Raw genomic sequence first — 15,090 nt, 5'->3', positions numbered from 1 at the left:
ACTAGAGAAGTCAGATTTCAAATAGAAGTTGACAGATTCTGGACAGACAGACATCAAACATAACTAGTTTCAGGACCATTCAGTCGAACACTAGAGAAGTCAGATTTCAAATAGAAGTTGACAGATTTTGGACAGACAGACATTAAACTTAACTAGTTTCAGAAAACAGATGCCAAATGAAACAGTGGAATTAAAAAAAAATGAGTTTCATTATTCAGCCAGGAACTTTACATTATGCAATAAACAAACATTTAACTAAAACATACAGGGCCAAATTTACAACAGCTGTTTGTCTTACACATGTGTAACTACATACATTAACGATGCTTAAACACGTGTGTAACTACATACATTTACAATGCTTAGACACGTGTGTAACTACATACATTAACAATGCTTAGACACATGTAACTACATACATTTACAATGCTTAGACACGTGTGTAACTACATACATTTACAATGCTTAGACACGTGTGTAACTACATACATTTACAATGCTTAGAAACATGTGTAACTACATACATTTACAATGCTTAGACACGTGTGTAACTACATACATTTACAATGCTTAGACACGTGTGTAACTACATACATTTACAATGCTTAGACACATGTGTTTAAAAAAAACATGCTTCATAAATCAGATCCTCAATAATTTCCCCTGAAAAATTGCTCAATGAAAGTAATAATTAGCATTTTTCTGGCATTACTGAAATAAATACCCGTAATACAGATATAAACAATGCAGCTCATAAAGTAATAAAATTAATAAATCGAATATATACATTCGTTAATATTGCATTTTGGGGGCACTCTGGAGAGAGGATGGGGTGGAAAAGCATTGTGAATCCATGTCTATATGAAAGTAGGATAATTATCAACATGAATTCATTGTCAAGATATAAATGTTGGCACCACACTCTGAAAGAAACATTCTGCAAATAATACACGTCAACTCAAGACTATCTGCACAGTGAAATCAATATGGCTATGCACATCAATGCTGTGGCCTTCAATGGTGATACATGTTTAGATTTTTGACAACATATATATATGCCTACTGGCTAGCGTTCGACAAATGCTTAAGAAAGTCACTAGCCCTCATTGAAGCTTTGGCTACTGCCCTATGTATTGTAGTACTACAAATGATAATTTCCACTAGCCCAGATGAAGAATTCACTAGCCAGGACTGAATGCTAGTGGATTTGTCAAAGCCTGCAGTATTAGTGAAGCCCGTGAATTTATTACAAGTATAGCGGTCTTTGCATTTTACATTGTTGAACTACTAAAAAGTTTAGCTGGGGTGTGGTAGCCTTACACTGGACTCCCCACCCCCCAAACCCCCTACCCCCCAAAAAACCCACCATTTAGAGAGCAGCCCTCATTAGCTGAGGCTATATACACAGCTGCAGTGTATATCGGCCCTCCTGTGTTAACTTACAAATATGGTGATGTCCATTACGGTTGTATTTATGGAATTCATCTTTGTACACAATATGGTGATGTCCATTACGGTTGTATTTATGGAATTCATCTTTGTACACAATATTTAGCATGATGTGTGGACCTAAGTGCAAAAAGATTATTTGCGAAGCGCGGCATCAGTTAAATACAAAAATACGGTCAGTTGCAAAACTGAACGTGGCAAAAAGGTTTCTGATAGCAACAGCTGAAGAAACTGAAAAGTTTGTTTTGTTTAAAGACACCACTAGAGCACACTGAGTTAGTAATCATTGGCTAGTGGATGTCAAACATTTGGTAATTTTGACATATAGCCTAAGAAGGAAAACCCGCTACATATTTCCTTTAGTAGCAAGGCATTTTATTTATATGCACCATCCCATAGACAGGATAGCACATACCACAGCATTTGATATACCAGTCATGGTGCACTGACTGGATATGGTTGGTAGTGCAGATGAAAAGCTATGAGAATAATCAAAAATTGTTTAAAAAGCGAAGGTGGTGTATTATTAGTTGAATGGGTTTTCGACAGGGCGTATGGGACTGTACGCCCCTCCAAAATCTGTATTTCCTGAATTTATCTAAAAGGTAATAATATATAATATCTCGATGTAATAAGATGGTAACTAGAGACTGCAGCTTTAAACTGTGATATCACAGTTCTCTATTACAGATCCATTACACCACCTTCCTTAATTACAGTATTTTACTTCAATGCAAATCACAAACATATAGCGTTAAGGATTTCTGTTATTTCTTTTGAGATTCATCAAGGTATGAACAAATTAAAAGCATGTGCAAACTGTGTGACACAAAGGTTTGCCATGCATTTTGTTTCATAACACATGTACATAAAAGACGTAACAGACAATACTTAAGATTTGATTTGAAACATATTTATTAATAAAAACACAAACTAGATGATATATTATTTGTTCAATCTGTGTTTGGTTCTAGACCAACAACAGTCCATTATACAAAATGCCAATATAAAGATGTGATGTTTCATTACAAAGAAAATAATACATGAGCGGCCGTTAGATACCATTTCTCAAGAGTTGTTTTAAAATGTATCTAACGAGTATCTTACATATTCTCAGAAACCAGGTTTTAAGCAAATGTTAACATCTTTTATGACTAAAAGTTATTTACAGCCTTTGTACTTGTAGCTGGCTTATGCATCACAGACACATGAATGTCGGGTTAACTATATGTCACAGTGTAATCTATTTTCACTGTGTTCTTTTTCACTGGATGTATGGCACTGGTGACCTAGTCATCACCTTGGAGCAGCCAGTCATTTGTCTTGAAATTGTTAACACACGTACATGTGTAAACTACATGTACCCATATGTTATCAAACATAATGCATGATGTTCTCACCAATGCAAGGCATTGCCAATTACCGTGGGCAGTTGCCGAGGTTGAATATTGCACAGGAGCAGTAAAGGGAGATTACTGTCAATGTTACAGAACATCATATGAAGGAAGTGAGGGCCTTTGTTGAATGGCTCTTAAGTTTAGCACTTTCTGTTGCTGAACATTTTGCATGTCCTTAAAATGTTAAGTTACTGCGAGCTACTTTTTATCTTGAAAGTAACAAAAACAAAAACCAGAAAAAAAAAATCTTCTCAATATTTTCATTTGTGACATTCAGATTAGCATGAGAGTAGCATTCCTGACTGAGTGGCAAATGATATCCGAGTATAATGTGCCTGACCACCATAAAGAACAGCCAAACTAATGTGACCAAATTATGCTGAACACAAAGACATTTTATTCATTGTTATCAGCATGATCTCTGCTAATAGACTCTTTCAGCACAATGGTGTGTGGCAAACTTTGAAACAAAATAACAGTGTAGACTTTCCATTCTTGGAAATGGTCTTGAATCATTTTTCAAATGCTAACAATCATTGGTCAACCATTCAGGGCCCCGTTCCATGAAGCGATCTTAGCCCTAAGATCACCGTAATTGCACAGCTAGCATATGCACTTAAGGTGATCATAGCGCTAAGATCACCGTAACTGCACAGCTAGCATATGCACTTAAGGTGATCGTAGCCCTAAGATCACCGTAACTGCACAGCTAGCATATGCACTTAAGGTGATCGTAGCCCTAAGATCACCGTAACTGCACAGCTAGCATATGCACTTAAGGTGATCGTAGCCCTAAGATCACCATAACTGCACAGCTAGCATATGCACTTAAGGTGATCGTAGCGGTAAGATCGCTTTGTGGAACAGGGCCCTGGCCAGGTTACCATTTATTGCACTTTCCCACAGACAGGACAGCACATACCATGGCCTTTGATATACCTGTCATGGTGTACAGTCTGGTAACAGCAAAAGTCTGTGTCATGCTATTTTTATAACAAAATAACATGTTACAAAGCTCAAAATCGGCCAACTACTGGGCAATGATCAAGGCTAACATTTGGAAATTGTTTGGTTGATTCCCGGTATGGTCATTTCATACAAGTCAGGGACATATCCAGGCTTTCTGTGGGTCCGAACATAGACCCCTTCCCAAAATTCCCAATATATATATTTAATTATATCTGTTCTATTCTAATAAATTAATTTAACAGTGGTGTACTGCATCATTCAGTGGCCTGAAAAAATATCCCAAGTTTGATTTACTCGAATTAATTTGCCCAATCCCATCAGACATGGGACCATGCCAACACATCCTGGATAAATCCTTTTAAGTATGAAAACCATTTATTGTCAGCCCCAAACCTCTCACTCTCAACAACATATTTTGCATACATCATAATTAATAAAAAAAAGTCTAACAAAGCATAGCAATTTTTACATAAGTGTAGCAAACATTAATTAGATGTAGCAAATCACAATCAAAATGTAGCAGCTGGCATATCTAGACAATATTGATCAGAACGAAAACTGATTAACAACTAGTATAACAGTAATTAACATTTTACAATGGTGTAATGATCTCTGAAACTGGCATACTGAATTGAGATGTCAGATACTAAAACAAAAAAAGGTAAAGTTTGTTTTATTTAACGATGCCACTAGAGCACATTGATTTTTTTTATCTTATCATCGGCTATTGGACGTCAAACATATGGTCATTCTGACACTGTTTTTAGAGGAAACCCGCTGTCGCCACATAGGCTACTCTTTTATGACAGGCAACAAGGGATCTTTTATTTGCGCTTCCCACAGGCAGGATAGCACAAACCATGGCCTTTGTTGAACCAGTTATGGATCACTGGTCGGTGCAAGTGGTTTACACCTACCCATTGAGCCTTGCGGAGCACTTACTCAGGGTTTGGAGTCGGTATCTGGATTAAAAATTCCATGCCTCGACTGGGATCCAAACTCAGTACCTACCAGCCTGTTGACCGATGGCCTAACCACGACGCCGGTCTCAAACAAAATGTTTACGGGAAGAGCTAAAATCCAGGATTTTATTGATTTGTGTTTACCATTTTTACAGACAAGTCAAGAACAGTTCAGGTTACCAGATTGTTAGTTTTGAACAAAAACACCAAAACCTAAATTCTGGCCCTAGCCTCTGACACATGGTGGGGATCGAAGAAGGTCTGAATAACAATTTACAAAGTTGTTTAGAACTCCATATGTACCAAGGAAGCATTCTATAAAATTTGGTTAGAATTGGTCAAGTAGTTTAAAAAGATTTTTTTTAATTGGCTAAAAATTTCCCCACCTCTAGAATGGCCAAATTCACAAAGTTGTTTAGGACTCCACGTGTCAAGAAAGCTCCCAACAAAATTGAAGGATGGAATTGGTCAAGTAATTTTGAAGAAGCCTAAAATGTGAAAAATGTACATAATAGACAAATCCATAAAGAAAATGATAAATATTAAAGGTAATCTCAAGACTGATTGGAGGTATAACAGTTTTATTCTGATCACGATGCTAAAATTTAGTATTCAGGGCCGTAGCTAGGATTTTAGGGGGGGGGGGGGGGGGGGAGAGGGCAGATGAATTCTTGGAACAAATGAGTATACCTAAAACTTCTCAAACTGTTAAAAAGAGGATTTTTAAAAAGTTTCTATTATTTTTATCTGCTAGCTACGAACCTGGGATTAGAATTTGTTTTTTGTTTTTAATTAGCCATGTTAAAATAATTTTCAAGGAAATACAGTGAAACTCCTCTGAACCGGACACACTCGGGACAAAGCAAAATGTCCTAGTGGTTTAGAGAGTTTCTCTTCTAAACAGATATTCAGAAAGAGGCCACGAAAAATGTCTGGTTTTGAGGGAATTCCGGTTTACAGAGGGTCCGGTTTTGAGAGCTTTTACTGTGCTGCACGTATCTGTAAATTGGCTAAAACAAAATGATTTCTTCCAGTATCTGTGTAGATCTATTTATATGCTGATGTGTTTGGTATGTTCTACTTTTCAACCAGCTGTTTTATGACCTACATTGTCACTGTCAGTACCTGTAACATGTGATATGTCAACGATGTGTTATTGTACTGCTGCCTTTCAAAGTATCTGGTGCATCTAAAAGATCCCTTACTACTAATGGGAAAATGTAGCTGGTTTCCTCTCTAAGAATTCCTCTATCAGAATTACCAAATGTTTGACATCCAATAGCTGATCATTAATAAATCAATGTGCTCTAGTGGTGTCGTTAAACAAAACAAACCTTTTTTCCCCCCAATTTAGCTGATGATTAATAAATCAATGTGCTGTAGTGGTGTTGTTAAACAAAAGAGCTTTTTCAAAATATCCAATAAAACAGACCATGTCATTGATGGGGAGCAATCACTTTAGCTAGCTCCCCATCACTCCCCTGAGAAATTCAAGGAGAGTAATTTTAGTTCCCCTTAGAACGTGAATTTAGATGGTATCAATAATTCTGTATATCAGGGCTTCTAGATTATTGTAGCCCCACTCCCATGGCTAGTGATATTCAGTGTTGGGCTAGTAAATAACTACTATTGCCATGCCCGACGGCTAGTGAAAACAAAATTGTGAAACGATGCAGTTAAGTCTATTTTGTAAAGCTGAATATCTTGAACACACCTCAACCTCCAATGTTAGTGTTTTTAAGCTTTATCTCATTCTTTAGGTGACATATCTGATTAATACTATTATTTAGTAAAATTGTATTAACTTAAAGTAAAGTCAGGCTAGTGAATTTTTAATTGTGACTAGTAAATTTTAAAAATCAATGATCCCATGGCTAGTGGATTAAAAACAAATTCTAGAAGGCCTGTTATATCACTCCTCATAAGCTAAGTTACGGGAACAATTAATCACACCAGTCAAGTTTGTTCAGGTCAGCAGCCCTCTATGTTAACTCTTACATCTAGAAGCCAGATGGCGCCTACTTCAATTTTTTATATAGATAGTAGGAAATGTTTTAGCTGTCCAAAAAAAAGAAGAAAAAAAGTTGCATATGTGACAAAATCAGGTTTCAATGTAGAAGGCTATCGAAGTCTGTAAAGTAACACAATGTCCCACCACCACCCACTGTTTGCCACAAGTGATATATTTCTACAGAAATTATTTTACATTCATGAAAATGTGCAGTCAGTCAATAACTAGATATATCCTACAATGATAATATGTATACACATTGGCAAGATGTTACAAGCATCCTTGCATGGCTGGCATCAAACACTTGCCAAGTAGGCTAAACAGTAAAACAATATTCATAAATTATATATCCAGCAGATAAACCTGATCGGTATTTGAGAAACTATCAGTATACAAACAAGGTGTTTGTAAAGGAAGAAATGTTTTATTTAAAGATGCACTCAATACATTTTAATTTCAGTTATATGATGCCATGGTTGTCCTAATGTTTGTTGTTGCGCAAACCAGATCTTAGAACGTAAGAATATTTTACCATGCCCCTGTACCACTATGGTTTCAGGCATGTCCATCCCGGGTCTGGTCTCTGGACAGCCAGGCGATCTGACCCGGGACAGAAATACAAAATACGGCCAATTTGGAATAATTACTCTAATGAGGAGGCAGGACTTTACCGAAAATATTTTTTAAAGCACAACCTAAAACTATTTAATAATTCTCAAACCAGATGTTATCTTCCAATAATTTTGTATGAACGAAAAAAAGAAAGAAAGACTGCTGTAAACATTAGCACATGACTGCAAACACAATAGATATATGCAGGCCCACGTTCAGCCAGCAAACGTTTCGCTAACATATGCAAACTATTTGACTGGTTCCCAATGTGGCCATTTGGTATACGGCATAAACCAGTCTGGCGGCCATTTTTCTGCACGGTCTCACCTCTGAGAATTGAAAATTTGCATACTCCATTTATGGGTTATGCTAATATTGTTGAGAAAACCCATTTAATGTTTACGTAACCCATCATGAACATGTAAATGATGTCATAAATCCAATGCAAGAACAAAAAATGCATTACACAAAACTAAGCTTTGCCGAGCAACGCACGAACAAAACTATCGCTCTCGCAATTTTCAAAGGTCTGATATGACATAATTGGTATACAAAACAAGAAAATGTATTTTATATGAATGTTAATTGCCAAAAATTATCTGTTAGCTGGAAGCATCTTACAATGGAAGGAAGAAAATGGTTTATTTAATGACGCACTCAACACATTTATTTACGGTTATATGGCGTCAGACATATGGTTAAGGATATTGAGGGAGGAAACCCGCTGTCACCACTTCATGGGCTACTCTTTTCGATTAGCAGCAAGGGATCTTTTATATGCACCATCCCATAGACAGGACAACACATACCACAGCCTTTGACATACCAGTCATGGTGCACTAGCTGGAATGAGAAATTCTTACAATGGCTTCACACTCAGAGTAGTCCCTTTAAAGGGAGAGTAAACTCAAACAAGAGATTTATGTGTTGGAAAGATGCATACCTGGACCACCAACACATACTGACACTTTAAAGGGAGGGTCAACTCAAACATGACCCTTATGTGTTGGAAAGATGCATACCTGGACCACCAACACATACTGACACTTTAAAGGGAGAGTAAACTCAAACATGACCCTTATGTGTTGGAAAGATGCATACCTGGACCACCAACACATACTGACACTTTAAAGGTAGAGTCAACTCAAACATGACCCTTATGTGTTGGAAAGATGCATACCTGGACCACCAACACATACTGACACTTTAAAGGGAGAGTAAACTCAAACATGACCCTTATGTGTTGGAAAGATGCATACCTGGACCACCAACACATACTGACACTTTAAAGGTAGAGTCAACTCAAACATGACCCTTATGTGTTGGAAAGATGCATACCTGGACCACCAACACATACTGACACTTTAAAGGGAGAGTCAACTCAAACATGACCCTTATGTGTTGGAAAGATGCATACCTGGACCGCCAACACATACTGACACTTTAAAGGTAGAGTCAACTCAAACATGACCCTTATGTGTTGGAAAGATGCATACCTGGACCGCCAACACATACTGACACTTTAAAGGTAGAGTCAACTCAAACATGACCCTTATGTGTTGGAAAGATGCATACCTGGACCACCAACACATACTGACACTTTAAAGGTAGAGTAAACTCAAACATGACCCGTATGTGTTGGAAAGATGCATACCCGGACCACCAACACATACTGACACTTTAAAGGGAGAGTCAACTCAAACATGACCCTTATGTGTTGGAAAGATGCATACCAGGACCACCAACACATACTGACACTTTAAAGGTAGAGTCAACTCAAACATGACCCTTATGTGTTGGAAAGATGCATACCTGGACCACCAACACATACTGACACTTTAAAGGTAGAGTCAACTCAAACATGACCCTTATGTGTTGGAAAGATGCATACCCGGACCACCAACACATACTGACACTTTAAAGGGAGAGTAAACTCAAACATGACCCTTATGTGTTGGAAAGATGCATACCCGGACCACCAACACATACTGACACTTTAAAGGGAGAGTAAACTCAAACATGACCCTTATGTGTTGGAAAGATGCATACCCGGACCACCAACACATACTGACACTTTAAAGGTAGAGTAAACTCAAACATGACCCTTATGTGTTGGAAAGATGCATACCTGGACCACCAACACATACTGACACTTTAAAGGGAGAGTAAACTCAAACATGACCCTTATGTGTTGGAAAGATGCATACCTGGACCACCAACACATACTGACACTTTAAAGGTAGAGTAAACTCAAACATGACCCTTATGTGTTGGAAAGATGCATACCTGGACCACCAACACATACTGACACTTTAAAGGTAGAGTAAACTCAAACATGACCCTTATGTGTTGGAAAGATGCATACCTGGACCACCAACACATACTGACACTTTAAAGGTAGAGTAAACTCAAACATGACCCTTATGTGTTGGAAAGATGCATACCTGGACCACCAACACATACTGACACTTTAAAGGTAGAGTAAACTCAAACATGACCCTTATGTGTTGGAAAGATGCATACCTGGACCACCAACACATACTGACACTTTAAAGGGAGAGTAAACTCAAACATGACCCTTATGTGTTGGAAAGATGCATACCTGGACCACCAACACATACTGACACTTTAAGAAATGAAAAATGCGTGTAATTTTATAAAGTTATGAAAAAAAAGGTGATTATTCCTGCTAACTGGGGGCAGCCATTTTGTTTTGTTTTTGTGGCGTCTGGTACTATAGCTTGGGTTGAAGTGACGTCAGCTCCGACCAACAGTAAGCAGTGTAAACAAAAGCAGTAATTTACGACAAGGCGCTTCGCTTTAATCAACCAGACTTGTAAAACAACATAACTGACTTGATAGCATAATAAACTATTTAACTAAATATATTTCAATTTGCATCAACAGAACGAAATGAAGTTGTATTTTTTTTTTCTTAAAAAATCAAAAGAAAAAATGCATATTATTAGGCTTATTGGTAGAGTACACTGGAGCAAAAACGGCCACTCATGATACCCAAGTGATAATTTTCTTTTCTTTGGGACTACGTAATATGTCAGTTTTGTGATTTTAGATGGGAAATCTACTTAATCCAAGAGTTTTACAGAATTATTTACAGTAATAAAGCAGGACGGCTGACAATGTCCATTAACATTGTAGGGGTGATCTTAAAAAAACTGGCAAGTATTTTTGTACGTGTGTCTAAATAGTGGTAATCAATTACATTGACTGGATACCATGTACAGGCCACGGAAAGAAAGGACCAATTAACTAAGAATACACTCCGATTCTCATTTTAGTATGTGGGTTAATGTATGAACGAAACATAATACAGTTATTTCAACACTTTGACAGTGATGGTTTATTTTGTATTGAAAAATAATATATACTTATTTCCGGCTTACTGGGATGGATATTATTACAGAACATTGCGGTGCATCCGCAAAAATCAGGTATGTTTTGTTTCTTTCGTTCTAAGACTAATTCCTGACGTGACACGTTAAGTATTACGTAACCACCGGCTCGTCAGAGGGCGTATTCACTGGGATGGTACAAAATGTCTGTGCCCGTTATATATAATAGCCGTCACATTTAATCGTTTTATTAGTTAACTAAAAGATTATACTTGTTGATATTAAGCAATAATGTGCATTATACATCGTTGAATAAACATACCAGTCCAAAAGCCTTTCTTAAGCATTCCTTTAATGGATGGTAAGGGCAGGACATAGCTTACTTGATGCACAGTCAGTCTAGGATTGATCCCAATTGGGCTATTTCTCACTCCAATGGATGAAAAATGACCCGTCTGTAGACAAAGGCTAGTGCAGTGGGAAAACTACTGTATATTTAGGTTTATTGTATTGACCTAATTGTATTGACCTAATCACTCGATGGGACGGGATGTAGCTCAGTGGTACAGCGCTCGCCTGATGCGCAATCAATCTAGATTTGATGTTCATCAGTGGGCCCATTGGGCTATTTCTCCTTCCAGCCAGGGTTCCACAACTGGTGTAACAAAGGCTGTAGTATGTCTGTCTGTGGGATGGTGCATATAAAAGATCCCTTGTTGCTAACTAAAAAGAGTAGTCCATGAAGTGGCGACAATGGGTTTCTTAATTCTCTCAATATCTGTGTGGTCCTTGACAAGATGCCATATAACTGTAAATAAAATGTGTTGAGTGAGTCGTTAAATGAAACATTTCCTTCCTTCCTTCCTTCCTTCCTAGTCACTCGATGTTGGTCTGGATGGTTACAACACTCCAAGTCTTTAGACTGCATCAAAGTTGAGGCGATAAATGTGCCCAAAACAATCACACCCAAATTAACTACAAACATGCCTCAAAATATTTCACTTCAAAACCACTAAGTGTTAAGTTTAATTAGAATAAAATAACTTGAAATGCATTGCTGAATACTGACAACTCTCCAGCAACTGTTTATGACAGAACTAAATTAAAATGACCTTCCTGCACTCAGGAACGACAAAGTCCCAGTTGTGCCCAAATTAGTGAGATCTGAAGCGCTGCACTCATCTAAGGGAAGGGAAGGGAACTATTTTAACGTGCCCACATCCGTACGGTTCAGGCACGCCAACCATGGATTCAGGTACTGACCTAGCCAGTTCACGATTCTATGGCACTCATCTAATGTGTACCGGGTCAGTCTACTGTTATCTTACACCAGTCAGAGATCCACAACTGGTAATGTGTGACAATCTGCCTACAGTGGGAAGAGAAAGAGATTCAGTGACTTAACCAGCTACCACATCTTCAATGGCCCTGAACATGGATTTTAACTACACATGACGCTTTTTCATGGCTCAGTCTATATTAACCCTCAACATCCACATGTCCTGAATGACAAGTGATTCTCTCTCTTTATTGGTCCCATCTGAATGATACTGGTCTCACCCAAATGTATCTGCTGAAAGAGTCTTTGAACAATATTTAATTTATTAATTGGTGTAGCCAGATTTAATATTGAGGTGTACTATCTACGAGTGGTGTTTTGGCCAGTGGTAAATGTAACAGGTAGTGGCCAAAAATATAACAGCTTTAGCAGCAAGGGATGTTTTATTGTACTTTCCCACAGACAGGACAGCACATGCCACGGCCTTTGATATACCAGTTGTGGTGCACTGGTTGGAATGGGAATAAACCCAATCAGGGAATGGGTCCACTGATGTGGTTCGATCCTATATACCAGAAACACATCAGGCGAGCACTCTACCAACTAAGCTAAATCCTGCCACTGGTCTTCCATTTAAGCTGATTAAAGTCATGAATAAATTATCATTTTGTCAATATTTTCGGCCTACTTGTCCATTCAGACAGGTTGTTAAATTTGTTCTACTTATACTTGTTCGACAGCCAGGGCCCGTGCTTATAAAACATTTAGGCCAGACTCAATCTTTAATGATGCCACAATTTGTATGGCGTTGTCATGACATTAAAGTCTCAGACTCTATTAGAGTCTCGAGTCTAGACTCTAAAAGTTTTATAAGCACCAGGCCAGGCCCACTTTTCTAATTCAATCAATTGGTAGAAAGGTGCCAGAAATCCCTGCTAGAAAAACTGTCTAGCACACGTCCCCTAGACGGTAATGCACCCGTTTCATTGGTTAATTTGTCTCGTCGTTCAGGAGGTAGACGGCCATTGCTACCTGTTGATTATTTCCATCTCTAAGCAAAGTTAGTATGTGACGTAATGTAATATATTGGAACATTGCATGCATTCCTTATCAGGTAACATTTTGTTCACTATCGCAAATGATTCATTATGCAAATTACAGGGATCACCACACAATTTAAAAACATTAAACAGTAGTTGCTAATCTATTTTCAATAGAAATATCACTCAAAATCAACATTTTGAAAATAAAATGTTCCCTGCTTATAGACGTGATATGCTGAGATGAGCACAAAAATAAAATGCAGTGAATCTTGTGATAATTATACTAAAATTATAAGAATGATGGAACAAGAAAATATTTCTGGCACTAATCATTTTGTAGATGTTTTTTCTGACACTCATCTAAAAAGAATTCAATCCTTGAAACTCACTGAAGCTTGCTCCATGGATTGATTTTCTTGAGACTCATGTCAGAAACTGTTAGTCCCAAACAAGCTTTAAGGCCATAATAAAATATATATCCTTCCTTTTTATCCTCATCCTCAAAGACAAAGGCCTATCCCTGAGGTTTCTTTCCTGTCCTGGATGGAGGAGTTGGCCGAGGTCGGCTCTTGTGCCCAGGACAGGCGTGTGCTACAACAGCTTGCTCTGAATGTGCACGTAAAGCCCTATGACCTGACCTGACCTGAGGTTTTTTATTGGACCCTTTTGGGTCCTTTAAAGATATATGATGCCACTATGTGCAGTATTTCCAATGTCTTGAAAATATAAAATAACATTTCAGCCCCTCCACCAGTCTCATTTTGAAAAAATAAATAAAATTAGACAAAGATTGAACAGTATTATTATGGCCTACCATAGTTCACATTTATTATTGTTGATATTCAAACCATGACTTGTCTACTAATAGGTTACCTAATAGGCAAATGACCTTGATTTTTATTCATATAATATGGGTATTATGGAGGTTGAGAATACTCGATTTAAAATATTGCTTTGGTGTTGAGGAACGAATAATGTATGGCTGATATCTTCTGATATACACCAATGCTGCTTACAACTTACAACAAGCATTAAAAAAATGTTTTAAACTGTCATCATCACTCTAGTCTAAGGAATAGGAATAGCTGATTCTGCTATCATCAGAATTATATCAACAGTATTTAATACTACCCACTTTTTTAATCAATAGTTTAAAAAAAACCCTGTAATAACAGTAAACAGGTTTTCGCACCACACCATAATTATGACCCAAACTCACCCAGTCAGGCCAAAAGCAGTCATACAACAGGTACAAAAAGTCTATACAGACGAGTCACCGTGGGCTTCGCTGGACGACTTGGTCCGCCATGTTTCCTTACCACCACAGATCCACAGCACGATCTGTGGTCAACAATGACACAATCCAAGCACAGGCAGGAAAAATAACTGCACCACTAGTGGCCAAAATAGTGACATCTTCTATCGACAATGTATGTTTCGAGCTAATAGTCATTACAGCTGACTTACCGTTCGATTTTGTGTCCCCGCGTACACACTGCAGATCGTCTGCTGTAGATTTTTCCAAGACCATGTGTTGTCTTCCCCGACTCTGACGATCTCAAGTGGCTGCGTCGCTCCGACAGCCTGTGCTATTTTCGGACACGTTACGAACAGTGCCGATAGAAGCGGGTTGTCTTATTCTACACTCTGAGGGTTGCGGGAAAAGCTGAATGGTCCAACCCGTCCTGGATTAATTGAAAGTACCTCGAGGACGGTGGAGTACAGGTCGAGAAAGGCTTGTCAGGTCGCTGGCGTGTACTGCATTCCAGATAGCTTGCCAACAGCTGCGACCAGGAAAGAACGAAATACACTAAAGAGTCTGCGCGGAAGTCTTTTGTTGTGCAGTTGGGCACGTAGTCAAGTAGAGACCTCGGGATTTTGCAGAGCTAATTCTTCTGAAGCTCGTGGTTGTAATTCACAATGTACGCATTTTTAAACACTGTTACGTTGTAGATGTAGGATTATATTTGAACAGTGAAGTCTCAAAGAATAGGAAATTGTAGTCCTTCAGGAGC

The 15,090-nt window shown here is 38.1% G+C and overlaps 1 protein-coding gene across 1 annotated transcript in view; it reads right to left on the bottom strand.

The window, feature by feature from the left end:
• Positions 1-14,803, bottom strand: part of LOC121377192 — a 34,318-nt gene extending 19,515 nt beyond the window's left edge. Inside the window, exon 1 of the mRNA XM_041505099.1 lies at positions 14,543-14,803. The gene's annotated coding sequence lies outside the window, so the exon portion shown is untranslated. The remainder of the gene's footprint in view (positions 1-14,542) is intronic.
• Positions 14,804-15,090: the final 287 nt, after the last annotated feature.

This window comes from Gigantopelta aegis, chromosome 7, assembly GCF_016097555.1.
Source record: "Gigantopelta aegis isolate Gae_Host chromosome 7, Gae_host_genome, whole genome shotgun sequence".
In the NCBI taxonomy this organism is placed as follows: Eukaryota; Metazoa; Mollusca; class Gastropoda; order Neomphalida; family Peltospiridae; genus Gigantopelta; species Gigantopelta aegis.
Note: the sequence above shows the minus strand (reverse complement) of the source record. Positions and strands in the feature narration are given on the sequence as shown.